The following is a 20028-nucleotide window of genomic DNA, read 5'->3' on the forward strand; positions in this document are numbered from 1 at the left end:
TCCCCAGCACCATGTGCTGCTTGCCTCTTCTGCACTCCATCTGGCATTCATCTTATCACGTGTCCTGCTTTCTTCTGTGTGGCTGTGCTCTGGCTTTCAAATCCCCACAGAGGATGACCAGCTGGAAGTGAAGAACCACGCCTTTTCACTCCCCCCGCCATCCAGCACCCCACCACATCCCAGGTAGGCACTCAGCTGGTAGGGTTGTTTGTTTTTTTTTAAGTGAGTGGAATGGGCACCGGGTCAAGTCACTCAGAGTGGAGGCAGGTAGAATCACTTGGGAAAAGCCTCCTGCAGAAGAGAAACTAGGCTGGCTCCAGGAGGAGAGGGGAAGCATGGCTGGGAGCAGAGGGGCTGAGCAGTGCCAGCAGGAGGAGTGGCCGTGCCCCCAGCCCTCTCGAGAGCTGGCTCCCAGCTCACAGTGCCGTCCTCTTCCTGATCATGATTTATTCAACTGCAGCTGTGTCTGAAAATAGCTTAGGCAGGTGGCTTATTCTCAGAGGACGCAGCATGTGGGCGGCCCTGGAGGGCAGCCTCGACATATAAACCCTGGCTAACCAGATCCTTTTACTTTGGTGGGCAGATGACACCTTACTTGGCCCATTGCACAGAGGACAACATGAGGCCAGAGGAATGACAGAGCTTACCCAGGGTTGCACAGGACCAAGAGTGGCTGGGGGAGAAAAGGGGAAAAGGGACTACCCTAGAGGAAAGAAAGCATTTGTCTTCTGGTCTGAGGGGGGCATATGGGTTGCAGTGGCCTAAGCTCCCCCCACCACCCCTGACCCAGCTTCCCTAGGGCATGCCCAGTGCTAGGAAAAGAGGTCCAGCCCAGCTGGAAGGAAGCAGCTGGATGGGACAGGAGAAAGTCATGCAGGAACTAAACCTCTGTTCCCTCATCATCTCTGGCACGCTCCCTGGCTCGGAAGCAAACCTAGACCAGCTGGGCCTCCATGTCCCCATCACTTAAAACAGGGCCACATCTCAGCTGTGCGTCTACGTCACATGGCAGAGACGGCAGAGAGAAAGCGAGCTCTCCTGTCTCTTCATGGAAGAGCACTGAAATCGGAGGGCTCCACCATTATGACCTAACCTCCTAACACCATCAAACTGGAGATTAAGTTCCAACATAGAAATATTGAGGACACAAACTTCCCATGCATAGTCCTCTACCCCTTCTAGCCCCCCAAATGCATGCCCTTTTCACATGCAAAATGCATTCATTTCATCCTGGCAACCCCCAAACTCATTCATTCCAGTGTCCACCCTTTGGGGGAGCCCGCGGTCTCATCTGTCGCCGCAGTCACATGCAGGGGAGACTGGAGGCGAGCTTCCCCTGAGCGGAACTGCTCCCCAGCTCTGAGCCCATGAACCCTAGTGACATGCTTCCCAAATACAACAGTGGGGCAGGCACCGGCACCAGACAGACATTCTCTTCCCAAAAGGGAGAAACAGGGAAGAAGGTAGCAGGTCTCAAGCAAGTCCAAAACCCACAGAACAAACGGCATGAGATCTGAAGACTGGAAAGCAATTGTCTTCAGCCAGATGTCCTTCCAGGGCCACAGCATTTTGGGGGGGGGGGTCACCCCCACGGTTTAGTGAGGAGCTACTTATGCTGAGGCTCTCTGCCAAGCGGGGATCACATCCCCAGAGCTGCCCAGCCGGCTCTCTGCCTTCTTGGAAGCTAGGCAGTGGCCCTGCTGACTCTTAAGTCGCCTTCAGAATCCTTCTTCCCAGCTGACAGTGTTTCTGCTGGAACAGTCTCATCTCAGTCCCTGTACTCTGTTGAGGTGGCTAATTAAATGGCTGGTTCACAGTCACACTACTCTCCTTATCCACAGGGCAGTTGGCTACAGCCTTAGTGCTCTCTTCCGAACACACTTTCTCTCTTCTCACAGTACAGACAGAATCTTTCAAATCTTTGTTTTGGTTTCTTTCCGCTTAACAATTTTGGAACCATCTTTCTCTCTTCTTGCACTTTACTGTAAGTGGTCAGGAAGAACCAGACAAACCTTTGTCAAGAAATCTCCTCAGCTAAATATCCAATTTCATTGCAATTTCATTGCACCCAAGTCCTACACTCTAGAAAACACTAGAACACAAATACAATTCAGCCAAGTTCTCTGCCACTTTATAACAAGGATGGCCTTTTCTCCACTGTCACATAACATGTCCCTCCTTCCCATCTGAGGCCTTAACCAGAATGGCCTTTACCATCCTATTTCTACCAACAATCTGTGCTTGACCACTTATGTACTCTCTAAAAAGATGGACATTTTCAGAGCGCCTGGGTGGCTAGTTGGTTAAGTGTCTGACTCTTGATTTTGGCTCCAGTCATGGTCTCAGGATCCTTGGATCAAGCCCCACAGGGGGCTCCTCGCTCAGTGCAGAGTCTGCTTAAGATTCTCTCCCTCTTCCCCACCCTCTCCCTCTTTTCCTCCCCCTCCACGCCCATGCTTGCTCTCTCTTTCTCTCAAATAAATCTTTTTTTAAAAGATTTTATTTATTTCTTTGAGAGAGAGCGAGCACAGGCAAGGGGGAAGAGCAGAGGGAGAAACAGACTCCTTGCTGAGTAGGAAACCTGACACGGGGCTCGACCTCAGGATCCCCTGACAGTGACTTGAGCCAAAGGCACATACATGCTTGACTGACTGAACCGCCCAGATACTCTTCAAGTAAATAGATAAACTTAAAAAAAAAAAAAAAAAAAAAAAAAAGGATGTTTTCTCTTGGCACTCTCCTCTTTTCTTCCAGAGCTCTCTCCAGAACCTCTCCTCAGAGCTCCATGACAACAGTATGGTCCTCTTCAAGTATATGCACTTCAAAACCCTTCTAGTTGCAAAGCCACTTGCACATTTTCAGGTCTTTGTTCTAATGGCACCTACTTTTGGAAGAGCCATCCGCTCTCCTGAGCTCACCAACAAAGGCTAATCTCTTCTAGAAACAACAGAATAGATGCACCTAGAAATCTTCTTTTACCAGCTACTGGAGCATCCTGGAGCCCAAACTGACACATGAAATTAACCATCAAATACTCCATGCCATGCTGATCCTTTAAATAAAAGAACAGTCTGGGGGAGCCCGGGTGGCTCAGTGCATTAAAGCTCTGCCTTCGGCTCAGGTCATGATCCCAAGCTCCTGGGACGGAGCCCCGCATCAGGCTCTCTGCTCAGCAGGGAGCCTGCTTCCCCCTCTCTCTCTGCCTGCCTTTCTGCCTATTTGTGATCTCTGTCTGTCAAATAAATAAATAAAATCTTTAAAAAATTAAAAAAAGAAAGAAAGAACTGTCTAGCTGGGGAAAAAGAAGCACAAATCACAAGTAAGTGACTTACACTAGACTTCTAATGGCATTGCATCTGCCAGGCACAATGCTCTAGAAATGCACTGGTGAAGGGCTTTGGGGGTGCCTGGAACTGAATGCACTAAGGAAGGCTCATCATGGGCAAGACCTCTGAGCTGAGCCCAAGGAGTTGTAGGCAGAGACAGAGCAGAAAGACAAGCTCTGTGGAAGAGGGAGTGATGAAGGCACCAAGTAAGGAAGAAGGTGGCCAGCAAGAGGAGCCGTGGGTCAGGAACACAGCCTACCCTGCTGGGAGGAAGGAACAGGCTGGGAGAGGAGGCCAGAAAGGTGCCCAAGCCAGTGCATGAAGGAATTTGAATATTTACCAAGAAGCCTAGCAGGTTCCCAACATTTTTTTAACATAAGAAATTTTTTTTTTTTTTTTTTTTTGTAACGGCCTTCATTTTTTAGAGAAGTTTTGGGTTCAGAGCAAAGTTGAGAAGACACAGGTTTCCATATACTCCCTGCCCACTACTACACACTCAGAGCCTACCTTATTATCAAATTCCCACACCAGGGTAGCACATTTTTACAATGGATGAACCCATGTTGGCCCATCATTATCACCCAAAGTCCATAGCCTACGCCAGGTTTCACTCTTGTGTGCACTCTATGGGTTCTGACAGATGTACAATGACTTGTGTCCACTACTGTAATATCACACAGTAGTTTCACCGCCCTAAGCTCCTTCATGCTCTACCTACTCATCAGCCCCTGGAAATTGCCCATCTTTTTACTGTCTCCATAGTTTTGCCTTTTCAGGAATGGTACATGGTTGGGATTATGCACTATGTTGCCTTTTTAGATTGGCTTCTTTCACTTAGTAATGTGCCCACAAGGTTCCTCCATGTCTTTTCTTGGCTAGATAATCAATTTTTTTAAACACTGAGTGATATTCCATTGTCCTCTTTTAATGTTAAAATATTCTGAAGATTCCACTAACATAAAAAACATATCTTTAGAATCCATAGATACAAAAACTATGATGAATCCAACAAGGCTTTGTTTGTATTATTAGCTATATTGGCCTCAAGTAAATTATTCATATCTCATAGTTTTCATGCTAAATAAAGATCAAAATGGCAGTGTTTAGGGAGTGTGTGCATGGACTCACAGATCCCAGGGATTGGTGGCATAGAGCTGGGGATGCTATAGGTATTGGATTGCTATCTAAAGATTTTGGTAGGACACAGGACTAGTGAGATTTGCATTTTTACAAGATCATTCCAGCTAGTTGCATTGTAGGATGGACTCTAGGACTCTCCTCCTGAGACAAGTCTCCAAATACCAGAAAGTCTAGAATCCAAATTTGGGTTTCAGGATCACAGCGCTAGACACCTACTTCAGAGAAGACCAGATTCTGCAGAGGCCTCAGAATCAAGTCAAGGCCATGACAAGATCATCCTGAAGAGAAGATTCAAGGTAGAGAAGCAAGCTGGTGTCATACAGCTATATCTTCTCTCAACTCTCAGTGATATACCCTCACCAAGCCATTTAAGAACAACCCTTCCCTCTAGAATTCATTTCAGAGCATGACTTGCTCAAGAGATTGGGGTTCCAGGACAGAGAGTCCAAATTTGCTTTCAAAACTGAAGATCTAATTACCCTGTCCAGATTTAAAACACACACACACACACATAAAACAAAAACAAAAAACCTGATGAGGCCTTGGAACAAAAATAAGACCAGGAACACAATCTCTGAGATGAGAGGGTTCAAGGTACAGCAGTTGCACAAAATGGCACCAACCTTACCAATGGCCATCTGATTTCTCTGGACCCAGGAGGAGGCGAGTTCAGTGTGTCTGATGTTGTCACTCTGGGCATCTCTCTCTCTCTCTCTCTTTTTGCATCTTCACCCTTCCCCTGGTCTGCAAGCTAAACCTTCTGGAGACCATGGGAAGGATTCCAGGAGCCACAGACATGGAGAAACACTGCAAGAGGCACCTCACAGCCCTATCGACCTAGCCTGACTCTTGAGTTGGGCAGAGCTCAAGGACAGTGCAAACAAAATTCATGCACACTGTTTTCCAATCAGGACAGTCATCACTGATTCAGGCAAAAATCATTAGTGGGTGTTAAAACCTTCAAATGAATGTCTGATGAGTAACAAGATATACATCACCCCAAGACCTCCCCGAAGATGACTTATTAATTACAAAAAAAGAAAGAAAGAAAGAAAAACCATGACAGTTCTGCAACAGAGAAACCTGGCAGGCTCCACCTCAACCAAGTGATCAGAATTTATTTCACCGGTAACAGAGCAAACTGACATGAGCTGCCTCCTGAGATGACAGGCTGAGCTGGGCACTGTATCACTTCTTTGGTATTACTGCCCAAACTGTATATGTGACATCTGATTATGAGCAAACACCAGAAAAATGGAGTTACAGTCTACCAAGTAACAGCCTTGGACTCTTTAAAAAATAAATTGAATAATGAAAATGCAGACAGAGAGAAGGTAGCCAAGGAAAGAACTAGAAAGTTCAGTCTGTAAAGTGTTCTGTTCCGATGTAGTGTGTGCTGCCTTCTCTGCAGAGGGGTGGGGGAAAGGATATAATCCAAGACCTCTTTATGCCTAAAATTTCTCTCTGTAAGTGCTCGGTATACTCATAACGCTGGGTGTCTCTGGGGAAGGGAACTGGAGAACTGGACCATGAGAGAGCCTGGCTTTTCACTTCAATCATGTCATCCTATTTGAATGCTTTAAATTATTTCAGCGTGTTATTTATTCAAAGGTTTTTTTAAAAAAAAGATATTTATTTATTTGAGAGAGAGAGTAAGAGCACAAGCAGAGGGTGGGAAGAGGCAGAGGGAAAAGCAGGCTCCCCATTGAGCAGGGAACCTCATGCAGGTCTGGATCCCAGGACCATGAGTGAACTGAAGACAGATGCTTAACCAGGCGCGCTGAGCCAGCCAGAAGCCTCTCAAAGGGTTTGTTTTTTTTTTTAACTCAACCTAAAAAGGTAGCTATCAGACAAGTAGAAAAAAACAAACATATTATGAGTATATGTTATATGATTCCATTTACATAAATTGTAAAACTATGTAAATGTCAAAATAAATAGTCAAAATAAATAAAAGGAGGACTAGGAGACTCACATTTCCTGATTACAACACTTACTCAAGGCTACAGTAATAAATACAGTGTGGTAGGACACCTGGGTGGCTCAGTCAGTTAAGTGTCTGCCTTTGGCTCAGGTCCCACATCAAGCTCCCTGCTCAACACTGAACCCACTTCTCCCTCTGCCTGCCACTCCCCCTGCTTGTGCACTCTCTCTCTCTCTGACAAATAAATAAAATCCTAAAAGAAAAAAAAAATACAGTGTTGTGTTAGCATAAAGACAGACATACAGGCCTATGGAATAGAACTGAGAGTCCAGAAATAAGCCTGTGGCCAATAATAAATCTGTGGCCAATTAATTTTCAACAGGGGTGCCAAGACTCGTCAATGGGGAAAAAGATTCTCTTCAACATATGGTCTGAGGCAACCAGACAGCCACAGGCAAAAAACAAGGTCTGTTCCCTCCACCATACTATATGCAAAAATTAATTCAAAATGGATCAACCTAAATATAACCTAACTGAAAACTTTCACAAGATACCATAAGGTTAAATCTTCATGAACCCCAGATTCAGCAATGAATTCTTAGATACAATAGCAAAAGCATACATAACCAGAGAAAAATTAGGTAAATTGGAATTCATCAAAATTAAAAACCTTCAGTCATTAAATGGTATCATCCAAAAAGTGAAAAGATAACCTAGAGAATGGTAGAGAGGACTTGGAAATCATAAATTTTTAAAAGGTCTAATAGCCAGAACAAATAAAGAATTCAATAAACAACAAGACAAACAACCCAATTTTAAAATAAGCAATGGACTTGAATAGAAGTCAAAGTCAAAATAAATAAATCTTCTTTTCTTCAAAGAAGATCTACACATGGCCAATAAGCATATAAAAAGATGCTCAACATAACTAATCATTAGGGAAATGCAAATCAAAAGCATCATGAGAAACCACTTCACATCCATAGGATGCCTTTAATTAAAAAAAAATTAAAAAATAACAAAACACAGAAAGTAAGTGTTAGCTGGGACACAGAGAAACTGGAAACCTTGTATGTTCCAGGTGGGAATGGAAAGTGCTGCGGCCTCTATGGAAAACAGCGTGGCAGTTCTTCGGAAACTTAAACATAAAACTATCATATGATCCAGCAATTCCACCCCTAGGAATGAACCCAAAAGAGTTGAAAACAGATATTCAGACAAATACTTCTACAGGAACATTTACAGCAGTGTGATTCACAAAATTTAAAAGGTAGGAACAACTCAAATGCCTATCAACAGATGACTGGATAAGTGAAAGGTGGTGTAGCCATACAACAGATTATTCACCTGTAACAAGGAATAATGGGCCAACACCTGTTATCACATGGATAAGCTCTGACAACATTACACTTAAGTGAAAGAAGCCAGACACGGAAGGTCACGTGTTGCCATACAGTTCCATTTCTTTCAAGTGTCTTGAATAGGTAAATCCCAAGAGAGAGAGTATACTGGTGTTAGCCACAGGCTGGGGGCAGGGAGAACAGGAAATGACTGTTGAATGGGTACAGTTTCCCTTTGGGGAGATGAGAATGTTCTAGAACTTGATATAGGTGGTCATTCACATAGCACTGTGAGTGTATAAAATGCTGCTGAATTGTACACTTTAAAATGGTTGATTTTATGTTGTGTGAATTTCAGCTCAATTTAAAAAAAAAGAAAATGAAGAAAAAGATGTCAGGCTAGGGTTTAGCCTCACCTTGAGGTGGGGGCAGTGCCTGGAAGGAGCCCAAGGGCAGCTTCCAGTAGGCTGGGCTCTGGTTGCACTTGAGTGTGAACTCAGCCACCTATATCCTGATGACGTGTGCTGTGACCTCCATGCATTTTATTACAGTAGCAGGAAGCTTCGATTCATACTCTTTAAAAAGGGGAGTTCTTCTTGCCACATTTAAGATGGTGAACCAAATTTTGTCTGGTGACAAGGGCAAGGTAAGGTTGATGCAAGCAAGGTGAATTGTGCAAATGCAGGGTCAGATTCTGCCTTTGTTTCAAAGCATTGCATTTGTTATGTTTTTTGAAGTACTGCCATTAAAATAACATTTATCTTGGGTTTTTTGGCATCCTCTTAAATGCTGCACCCCTCATTAGCCCCTCACTCACCTCACTTTAGCCCCACCCGGCCCTAAATTTCAACCTGGCACCATCGGTAAACCAAGGGAGATGCAGTCAGAATCACAAGGGCAACCTACCCTCATCTGCCTTTCACTGGCTCCAACCCAAAATGCACACACCCACAAACACAGGTGGTGCTCGGCCTCAGGTGGCACAGATAAGACCCCTGTCCTTCTCCCTGACACTCCACCAAGCCTCCTGACCCCTCAGCTTCTGGGCCCCTGAGAGGGGGCAGTACGTAGCAGGCAGGGACCCTATGGCTCCATGCTGCCTGCTAAGAAGCTAGATACAAGGTAGTAGCCAGTGTCCATCATGGGGAAATCTCAGAAGGACCCTAATAAGTGAGCATGTCCCATCCCCATAATCATTAGCCACATTCACTTCTGGAAGTGTTGCTTTGTTCTTTGTTTTCTGAGGGGGCAAAAGTAGGCACACGTGTCTTGAATATGCATATCAGGAGACAAGACAGAGGATGTGACATTACTTCTCCAGTACTCTTTCTTTCTCTTGTACTTCTGGGAATTCACTTATGAGATCAGACCCTCCCATCATGAAGAAAATTGTTAAGACGATGTCACTTCCCCTTGGACGTCAAAGGAAATTTTTAAACACAGATATTTATGAAGCAGTATATTTTTTAAATGCAGCAAAATAGAGATTGCTCCAAAGAATGTGGTAGTTTCTAGCATTTAATAATTTAGTGTATCCTATCAAGTTAGTAAAGGTATACTATATAGAAAGAAAACAAAGTTTTTAAAACCGTATAACAGAAAACCTACAAAATTGATACCTACATCTATATGAACATGCATGTGGTATATACACTTTGTCTTAAAATGAGACCAAATTCTAGAATAACACAGTCCAATAGAAATTTCTGTAATGATGGAAATATTTTCTATTTTCACCATCCAACATGGTAGCCGTGAGCCACAACTGGCTATCGAGAACTTGAAAGGCAGCTAGCCTGAGTGAGGAACTGAATTTCTAATTCTGTTTCATTTTAATTAGCTTGAATTTAAATTAATTTAAATAACCACATGTATTGTACTGTATTAAACAGCACATATCTATATAGCATTTTGAAAACATTTGATTCGGGACGCCTGGGTGGCTCAGTTGGTTAAGCGGCTGCCTTCGGCTCAGGTCATGATCCCAGCGTTCTGGGATCGAGTCCCGCATCAGGCTCCTTGCTCGGCAGGGAGCCTGCTTCTCCTTCTGCCTCTGCCTGCCATTCTGTCTGCCTGTGCTTGCTCTCTTGCCCTCTCTCTCTGATAAATAAATAAAAAAATCTAAAAAAAAAAATTATGAAAACATTCGATTCACTCAACATTTGGTTGGCAAGGTCTTTCCAATTCAATAAATGCGTTTCTCAAACACTAGTACCTATGTACATGGTAACACAAATAGATCACAAAATATGATGGAAAACTAGACTATAACTAGCCTAAAACTAGACTAGACTAAAACTAGCCAATAACAGTAGCATCAAAAGTACAGAATACATTTGAAGACCATACATGACCCAAATTTAAAAACTGAGAATATCTAAGGTATTTTCCAAGAAGAAGATTAGAAACAGTGGCCTAAAGCATTGAAACCCAGGAAGCCAGAAGAATAAAATAAAGCAAAGGCACTAATAATCAGGAAACTGACCAGAGATCATGTGGGCGGGACATGAGGCTAGCTCTCCTTTAAAGAGGAGAGTCAGAAAGACATTTCTGGAGAGACCAAATTTTCCACCGACATCTACAATTGAAAGTGAAATATGTGAAGATACAGGTTTATCAGTTGCTGCCATTTGAGACCAGAGAATTCTTTGCTGTGGGAAGGCTCCGGTCATTGCGAAATGTTCCACAGCATCACAGCCTCTCTGCCCACCACATGCCAGCAGCCCCTCCTCTTCCCCCAATTGTGACAACCAAAAGCATCTCCAGATGTGGCCAAATGTCCCTGGGGAGATAGGAGGGGAGAGGAAGGAGGGGGAGTAACCCCAGGAGAGAACCACTTGTCTAGACAAAGAGTAAATTCAAGCGCCCTGAGGTGAGACAAAGTGGAAATATCCCAGAACCAAAAGAGAAACTGTCAAGTATGACTCTGGCGAGAAAGGTGACGCTAGGTAAGGCCTAGCATGTAGGGCTTCCAGCAATCCCTTATAGGAATTTGGGTTTTATTCTAAGAGAAAGGAGAAAACATGGATCCATTGAAGGGTTTTAAAGAGGTGCAGGACATGACTTACTCCATGTTTATAAAGACCACTGATTTGGAGAATGTTCTGCAAGGGACACAAGGGCATTCATTTTGCAGAAAGAACAGCGTTGAACAGTTCAGCCTCTTACCTGTCAATGGGCTTCTCTGTGCCTCCTTTTCCTCATTTATAAAACGGACATAATAGTACACATACCCTGTCAGAAACACAAGAAGTAACAAGAGTTGGTGACAATGTGGAGAAAAAGGAACCCTCATGCACTGTTGGTGGGAATGCAAATTGGTTGCAACCACTGTGGAAAACAGCACGGAGGTTCCTCCACAAATTAAAAATTAGAGGGGCACCTGGGTGGCTTATATGGTTAAGCATCTGCCTTCAGATTAGGTCATGATCCGAGAGTCCTGGGATCAAGCCCCACATCAGGCTCCCTGCTCAGCAGGAAGTCTGTTTCTCCCTCTGCCCCTCACCCGACTCTGTCTCTCTCTCAAATAACTAAATAAAATCTTTTTAAAAATTTTAAAAATAGAACTACCCTATGATCCACTAATTCTACTACCAGGTATTTACCCAAAGAAAAGAAAAACACTCATTCAAAAAGGTATATGTACCCCTAGGTTTATTGCAGCATTATTTACAACACTCAAGATATGGAAGGAACCCAAGTATCCATCTATAGACAAATGGATAAAGAAGAGGTATATACACAGAATAGAATATTACTGAGCCACAAGAAAAGAATGAAATCTTGCCATTTGCAACAACATGGATGGAGCTAGAGGGTATAATGCTGAGTGATGGAAGTCAGAGAAAGACAAATACCATATGATTTCCAAATGTGGAATTTAAGAAACAAAACAAACAAACAAATGAAGAAGAAAGACACAATTGAAAAAATACTCTTAACTACAGAGAACAAACTGGTGGTCACCAGACGGGAGGTGGATGGGAGGTGTGGGGACAGATGAAATAGACAAAGGGGATTAAGAGCACACCCATCTTTTTTTTAACTTAGAGAGTTATTATTTTTTAAATAAACATATAACATATTTTTTTCATTTTTAATGTTACTTATTTTAATTCCAGTGTAGCTAACATCAGTGTTATATTATTTTTATTTTTTTTTAATAAACATATAACGTATTTTTATCCCCAGGGTACAGGTCTGTGAATTGCCAGGTTTACACATTTCACAGCACTCATCATAGCACATACCCTCCCCAATGTCTATATCCCGACCACCCTCTCCTGTCCCCCCTCCCCCCAGAAACCCTCAGTCTGTTTTTTGAGATTGAGTCTTTTATGGTTTCTCTCCCTCCCAATCCCATCTTCTTTCATTTTTTCTTTTCCTACCACCCCCCCCACATTGCATCTCCACTTCCTCATATCAGGGAGATCATATGATAGTTGTCTTTCTCCAATTGGCTTATTTCACTAAGCATAATACCCTCTAGCTCCATCCACGTCGTCACAGATGGCAAGATTTCATTTCTTTTGATGGATGCATAGTATTCCATTGTGTATATATACCACATCTTCTTTATCCATTCATCTGTTGATGGACATCTAGGTTCTTTCCATAGTTTGGCTATATTGTGGATATTGCTGCTATAAACATTTGGGTGCACGTGCCCCTTCGGAGCACCACATTTGTATCTTTAATCCTAAAGATATACCCAGTAGTGCAATCACTGGGTCATAGAGTAGCTCTATTTTCAGGTTTTTTTTGAGGAACCTCCACACTGTTTTCCAGAGTGGTTGCACAAGCTTGCATTCCCACCAACAGTGCAGGAGGGTTCCCCTCTCTCCACATCCTCGCCAGCATCTGTCATTTCTCAACTTGTTAATTTTAGCCATTCTGACTGGTGTGAAGTGATATCTCATCGTGGTTTTGATTTGTATTTCCCTCATGCCAAGTGATGTGGAGCATTTTTTCATGTGTCTGTTGGCCATCTGGATGTCTTCTTTGCTGAAATATCTGTTCATGTCCTCTGCCCATTTCTTGATTGGATTATTTGTTCTTTGGGTTTTGAGTTTGCTAAGTTCTTTATAGATTTTGGACACTAGCCCTTTATCTGATATGTCGTTTGCAAGTATCTTCTCCCATTCTGTCAGTTGTCTTTTGGTTTTGTTCACTGTTTCCTTTGCCAAAGAGCACACCCATCTTGATGAACACTGAGAAACGTATAAAATTGTTGAATCATTACATTGTACACCTAAAACTAATGCAACACTGTACGTTAATTATATTGGAATAAAATAAGTAAAGCAATAAATAATTTTTTTGAAAGCAAGTAAAATGATAATAGTAGTAGTGGCAGCACACACACCCTGAGGGTGATTTTGAGAATTAAAAGGAACTAGGATTTATGATACACTTAGAAAGGTTCCTGGCACATAGTAAGTGCTTTATAAGCCATTTACTCTTTTTTTTTAAAATTAACATATAATGTGTCATTTGCCCCAGGAGTACAGGTCTGTGAATCACCAGTAAGCCCTTTACTCTTATGATGACTGCATTCATCTGGGTGAAAGGTGATGTAAGCTTTGAGTGGTGGCTTATCTCTACGCAAGGGCTGTAGCTGTAGAGTACTGTAGAGTTAAAAGGCTTAACTGAAGATGCTAAAGCTTGGAGAGAAGTGGGCAAAAATGATGGGTGAGTGGGTTGATGGGCGGGTGAGTGGGCAGGGAGGGAAAGGAAGTAATTGCGGATAACTTCAAGGTTTTGGGCTTAGGCAATTGTGTAGATGGGGGTCCCCTTTATGCAGTGGACAAGATAAGACATTGTTGTGGAAAATCTGAGGTGACCGAGGAAACTCAAACGCCACCTGGGAGAGTAGGGAAAACTTAGCTTTATTAACACCAGTGCGCTCATCAGGATTCCTTCCCAAAGACTGAGCATCCTAAAGGGTTAAGAGTAAGTTTTTATGGTTATGGATAATGGGGGATGGTAATGGGGTGTTTTCCAGGTCTCTCAAGGCCCAGTCACTTTCCCAGTCTCTCAAGGCTAAATGGCCCTTTCATTTGGAAGTATAATCTATGTGGAGGTGTCTCAGGAGAGTGTGGGGGGACTATTTCTTTTTCTTTTATTCAAACAGGACTGGGCTTCTGGTCTTTTCCTTCTATCTCAGCAGGAGCAATGACTTGTTATCTTAGTCAAATGGGATGGCTATTTGGTCTTTTCTTGGCCTTAACAGGAGCAAAGAGGAGCCAGGGACCAAAAGGGGCTGGAGCGGAGAGTCTCTATCCCCTTCAACATAATGGATTTGAGACCATCATGTGAACATATTAATAAGACTGAGAGACTGGAGGCAGGAGACCAGCCAGCAGGCTACTGCAACAGTCCAAGCAAGAGAAGGTGAGTATTAGGCTAGCACTGTGTCAGTAAGACTGAAGAGGAAGAGCTGGCTCCCAGGAGTATTTTGCAGGTAGAATTCAAGTTTGGATGAGTGACTGGATAGGGGGGTGAAAGCAGGAAAGGGTGATGCCTAGGATTTGGGCCGAGAAAGATTTTGTGCTTGGAGTCACCCTCACCCCCAGGTCTACCCATTCCTCCAATAACTCCTAGAAGGCTGAATGAATGAGATCTGTTGATTCCCACCCAGAGAAGCTAAAATACATGCTTTTCTACACACTGCACTTTGGAAAAAGAATACCTATCAACATTCTCTGCCTTTCCTTCCTGCCAATGAGCAGCAGAAATGCCTCCAACATAAAGAAAATGTTTCAGATTTTTTTTTTCCTTTTCCGTATCTAAGTGCTGAATTTCTCTTCCCTTTGGAGAAGCCTGACCCAGAGTAGCTACAGGATGCTGCATTTACATGCAGCTCTATTGGCTGAAGCCAGCTGGCAAGGAGTGCTGGGTAACTGTCAGCCTCCTCAGACAGAGTTAGGAATATTATGAGCTTGTAAATCAGGAGACAACAGCTTGCTTACAAAGCAGCTTTGCCCAAGAAGATGGGTCCTGAATTTGGAAAGTTGAGATAGAAGTGGCTCCAGACAGCTGTGGGATCTCTGCCTCCCCCTTTTCTTTTTCCAAAAGCCAATTAAAAAAAAAAAATGCTAACTCTATTCACATTCCACAAGGATGAGTCTTGTTTATCCCTAGGCACAGATGTACCTGCCAAAAAAACTGCTAATTCGTTTTCCCTTTCATGGAGAGACTGAGTCAGGACTCAGGGGGGCTATTCTCACCTCTCAGGCAGCCCTTTCTGGCCCTCCCCTGACTTCATGCAAACTGAGAAGAACTGAACTTGGCCAAGCCAGAACCCTGAGCTTGAGCCCAAAAACCCAAGCAGCCCAACAGCCCATGCTCTCCAGTGTCTCTGCCAGGGGCTAATGCACAGAAGGCAGGCGTGAGCAAGATCTTTTGGGCAGGCAGGTCCTAGCCTTCAGGGGAGACTCTAACCCTATTCTTTAGAAACTAGCAACCCACCTCTCTACCTTCAACCACTCTTAAGAGAAGAGGGAGCCACCAGCAGTTTATCCCACTCTTATAAGGTTCCTCTGCTTTATATCTTCAATCTCTTCCTACTCACTCCCAACCCATAACTGTATTAATCAAGTCTTTTATGTTCTGTATCCTGATGCTTCTACATCTGGGGTGACTACTTAACCCAGGGTTAACTGATTCCTAGAGACTGATGCACCATTCACCTACAAGGGCATCTTTCAATGCAAACCAGCCAATCTAATTTAATCTATCTAATTTACCAGTCGAACTTAGCTAACCCATCTGCTCTGACAGTGCCCACATCCTCAACCTCCTCCTTTAGTAAGCTCTCATGCTCCAGGCCACTAGCCACCTGCCCTAATCATCATAAGGCCAGGTACCAGCCAAACAGAGTCACTCCTTTCAGAAGCCACTGAAATTATTCAAACTAGCCAATCCTAAACCTGCTTATCTTGCCTCACCCATTCTTTCCTATAGAAACTCCCTCTCCCGTTTCTGCATCCTGACCAAGCCCAGTGCTTCCCAGTGAAGCCCCCTATGGATCACGTGTCCCTCTTCTTAGGATCTGTGGATATAACAAACTACCTTTTTAATGACCGTCATTTCCTGATCTGTTGGCCTTGCCATACGTAATAAAACCTATTATTTTTTAAACAATGACCTCAGACTTCAGCTCTGACCTGCTTCTGGAGTTGTCCTCATTGGGTGACCTCCTTGTTGCTAATTCTAATGGATACGATTTAGTCTTTACTTGACACCCTGAGTGCTCCCTCACTGAAACATGCCCATTTCTGTGGTATATCCTTCTCCTGGTTCTCCTAGCCTTCTGGTACTCCCTTCCTTAATTATCGATGCTGCCTTAGGTTCTGTTTTCTCTTGGGTCTACATGGCTCCCTGGGTGCTCATTATCACCAATTGGCCAACACCTGCCAGATATCTACCCTCTACTCAGACCTCACTCCTCAGCCCCAAACTGGACCTCTCCACAAGGATGGCCCACAGGTACTTCAAGCTCAGCATCGCCAACAACAAATTCATGATCTTTTGCCCCAAATGGGGCTGCATCTCATCCTCCAGAGAAGCTATACCAGAAACCTGGGAGTTCTTGTAATCCTCACCAAACACATCCAGGAAGTGCATAGGTATTATGAATTCTCCACATGGGTCTCCCTCACCTGTCCTAGCTCCTCCATCTCCTCTAGTCCTGCCCAATTTCAAAGCCCTCAGGCCCCTCAACCGAGCTCCTATGCTCTCAGTTGCTCTATACCTACTCTGTGCACTCTTCCAATCCCACAGTCACCCTGGTCTCCACTCATCTCTCCCAAATGCAAGTCTCATCATGCTTCCCCCATTTTTAGAGCCTTCCATGGTCCCCTACTGCTTACTGGATAAAATCTTCAGCCTTATACATCCAGTCTCTTGTGATCTGGGTCCTCCTACCTCCCCAACTATATCTCAGGTTCTACCCCATCCTCCTAATCCAAGCTTGAGCCACACAGAACTTCAGAATATGCAATTCCTCAGAAACACTTCCCTCTTTCATGCCTTTGCTTCTGAGACTCCCTCTGTTGCGAGTGTCTTTCTACTTCTTTCCAGAAAAACAACCACTGCTTTCTCCCAAACTCTCCTTGGAAATCCCTCATTTTCTTGCCCCATAGGAAGCACCTACAATACTTGATAGCTCTTATTTTTATGTTCATTCAAAAATATTTGTTGAGGGGCGCCTGGGTGGCTCAGTGGGTTAAAGCCTCTGCCTTCGGCTCGGGTCGTGATCCCAGGGTCCTGGGATCGAGCCCCACATCCAGCTCTCTGCTCATCAGGGAGCCTGCTTCCCCCTCTCTCTGCCTGCCTCTCTGCCTACTTGTGATCTCTGTCTGTCAAATAAATAAATTTAAATATATATGTATATATATTTGTTGAATAATTAAAATGTCAAAAATTAAAGACAGTGGGGAGCAAGATGGCAGAGGAGTAGGAGGCCTAAATATTATTGGGTCCCTGGAATTCAGCTAGATAGTTATCAAACCATTCCAAACACCTACAAACTCAACAGAAGATCGAAGAGAAGAAGAACAGCAATTCTAGGAACAGAAAAGCAACCACTTTCTGGAAGGTAGGATGTGCGGAGAAGTGAATCCGAGGTGATATACAGGAAGATAGACCACGGCAGGAGGTGCCAGCCCCCAGCAAGCGGTGGAGCAGCAGAGCACAAAATCAGAACTTCTCCACTGAGGGACGTCACACCTAAGCAGTGGGGGGAGGAGAGGGGGTAGCCCTTGCAGGGACAGTGTAGAGTCAGGACCCTCAGGTTCACAGAGAGACCGTGTCTGAGTGCAGCAGAGCTCTCAGGTATCAGAGGGGGTAAGCCAACTATAGAGACCGAGCTGAGGAGTGAGCTCTCAGCTCAGGGTTACCTTAAACTGTGATCTGCGGCACAGTTGGGCCACTGCTCTTCAAGCAGAGACCCCAGAAGTAGTAAATCCAGGGAGACCCCCTCCTTCTTCCTCTGGGAGGAGTGGTACAGGAGTGCATGGCAGGAATCTGCTGGGTTTGGAAACTCCAAATAGGGCCGTGAGCCAGAGATAGAAATGCTGGGTCGCAGGTCAGATGAGCTCGGAGTGCTACTGGAGACCAGGGAGATAGGAAGGATTGACTGCTTTTCTGTGAGGGCACACTGAGGAGTGGGACCCTGAGATCTTGGCTCCTCTGGGGCAGGAGATTGGGAGGCTGCCATCTTCATTCCCGTCCTCCAAAGCTCTACAGAAAGCAATCAAGCAATCAGGAAACAAAAGCTCCAAGAGCAAACCCAGGCCGAGCCCATTGCTTAGCCTGGCCCCTGGCAAGGGCAGTGCAATTCCGCCTCAGGCAAAAAACGTTTGAGAATCACTGCAACAGGCCGCCCTCCCCGGAGGTCAACAAGAATATCCAGCCAAGACCAGTTCGATAAGAACTGCAAAACTTCAGAGCTACGGGAATACAGCACATAGAATTCATGGCTTTTTCCCCATAATTCTTTAGTCTTTCAAAGTTAAATTTTTTAAATTTTTTTTCTTATTCTATTTTTAAAATTTTTCCTCTTTCCTATTTTAACATTGTTAACTATTATATCTTATCAATCTTTTCAAAAATCTTTTTAAATTTTCATTATTATAGTCATATCCTATCCCTTCATTGTATTTAACTTTATTTTCTGTATACATATAGGTTTTTCTTTCTTTAAAATTTTGGGATACAGTTTCTTCTAACAGATCAAAAGAAACCTCAAATCTAGGACATGGCTTTGTTCTATTCTCCAGTTTGACCACATTTTTTCCTCTTTTTGTTTCTTTTTTCAACCAACTTCTTATCTTATCAATTCCTTTTTTTAGAATCTTTTTAAATTTTCACCTTTATAGTCATATTCCATGCCTTCAACACATTTACCCTTATTTTGGAATATATATAAGTTCTTCTTTCTTTAAAATTTTGGGAGGCAGTTTCCTCTAACAGACCAAAACACACCCAAAATCAAGTGTGTGGCTCTGTTCTATTCACCAGTCTAATATATATATGTTTCTTTTCTTTTCTTTTCTCCTTTCTTCTATCCCCTCCCTCCCAGTTTCGGGTCTCTCCCAATTTGGTTAGTGTATATTTTTGTGGGGTAATTGCTACCCTTTTAGTATTTTGTTCTCTCATTCATCTAGTCTTATCTGGATAAAATGACAAGGCGGAAAAACTCACCTTGGAGAAAAAACAACAACAACAACAAGAGGCAGTACCAATAGCTAAGGACCTAATCAATGTGAACATTAGTAAGATGTCAGATCTAGAGTTCAGAATGACAATTATCAAGGTGCTAGCTGGGCTTCAAAAAAGCATGGAAGATATTAGAGAATCCCTTTCTGGAGAAATGAAAGAACTAAAATCTAACCAAGTTGAAATTTTAAAAAAGCTATTAATGAGGTATAATAAAAAATGGAGGCTCTTACTGCTAGGATAAATGAGGCAGAAGAGAGAATCAGAGATATAGAAGACAAAATGATGAAGAATAAAAAATCTGATTAACTATGGGACCACAAGGGGAGAATTTGAGAGATAAGTGATACCATAAATGAAACAATATTAGAATAATTGGGATCCCAGAAGAGCAAGAAAGAGAGAGGGACAGAAGATATATTGGAGCAAATTACAGCAGAGAATTTCCCTAATTTGGTGAAGGGAACAAGCATCAAAATCCAGGAGGCACAGAGAACCCCCCACAAAATTGATAAAAATAGGTCAACACCCCATCATCTAATAGTAAAACTTACAAGTCTCCGGGACAAAGAGAAAATTCTGAAAGCAGTTCAGGATAAGAGGTGTGTAACATACAACAGTATAAATACTAGATTGGCACCAGACCTATCTACAGGGACCTGGCAGGCCAGAAAGGACTGGTATGATATATTCAGAGCACTAAACGAGAAAAATATGCAGCCAAGAATACTATGTCCAGCTAGGAGTCATTGAAAATAAGAGAAATTAAAAAAAAAAAAAAAAAAACTTCCAGGGCAAACAAAAACTAAAAGAATTTGCAAACACCAAACCATCCCTACAGGAAATATTGGAAAAGGTCCTCTAAGCAAAAAGAGAGCCTAAAAGTAACAGACCAGAAAGGAACAAAGACAATATACAGTAACAGTCACCTTACAGGCAAAACAATGGCACTAAATTCATATCTTTTAATAGTTACCCTGAATGTAAGGGCTAAAAGACCCAATCAAAAGACACAGGGTATCAGAATGGACTAAAATACAAGACTCATTGCTGTCTGCAAGAAACTCATTTTAGA

The sequence above is a fragment of the Mustela putorius genome, unplaced genomic scaffold, assembly GCF_011764305.1.
Source record: "Mustela putorius furo isolate JIRA1106 unplaced genomic scaffold, ASM1176430v1.1 tig00000460_pilon_pilon_pilon, whole genome shotgun sequence".
NCBI lineage: Eukaryota > Metazoa > Chordata > Mammalia > Carnivora > Mustelidae > Mustela > Mustela putorius.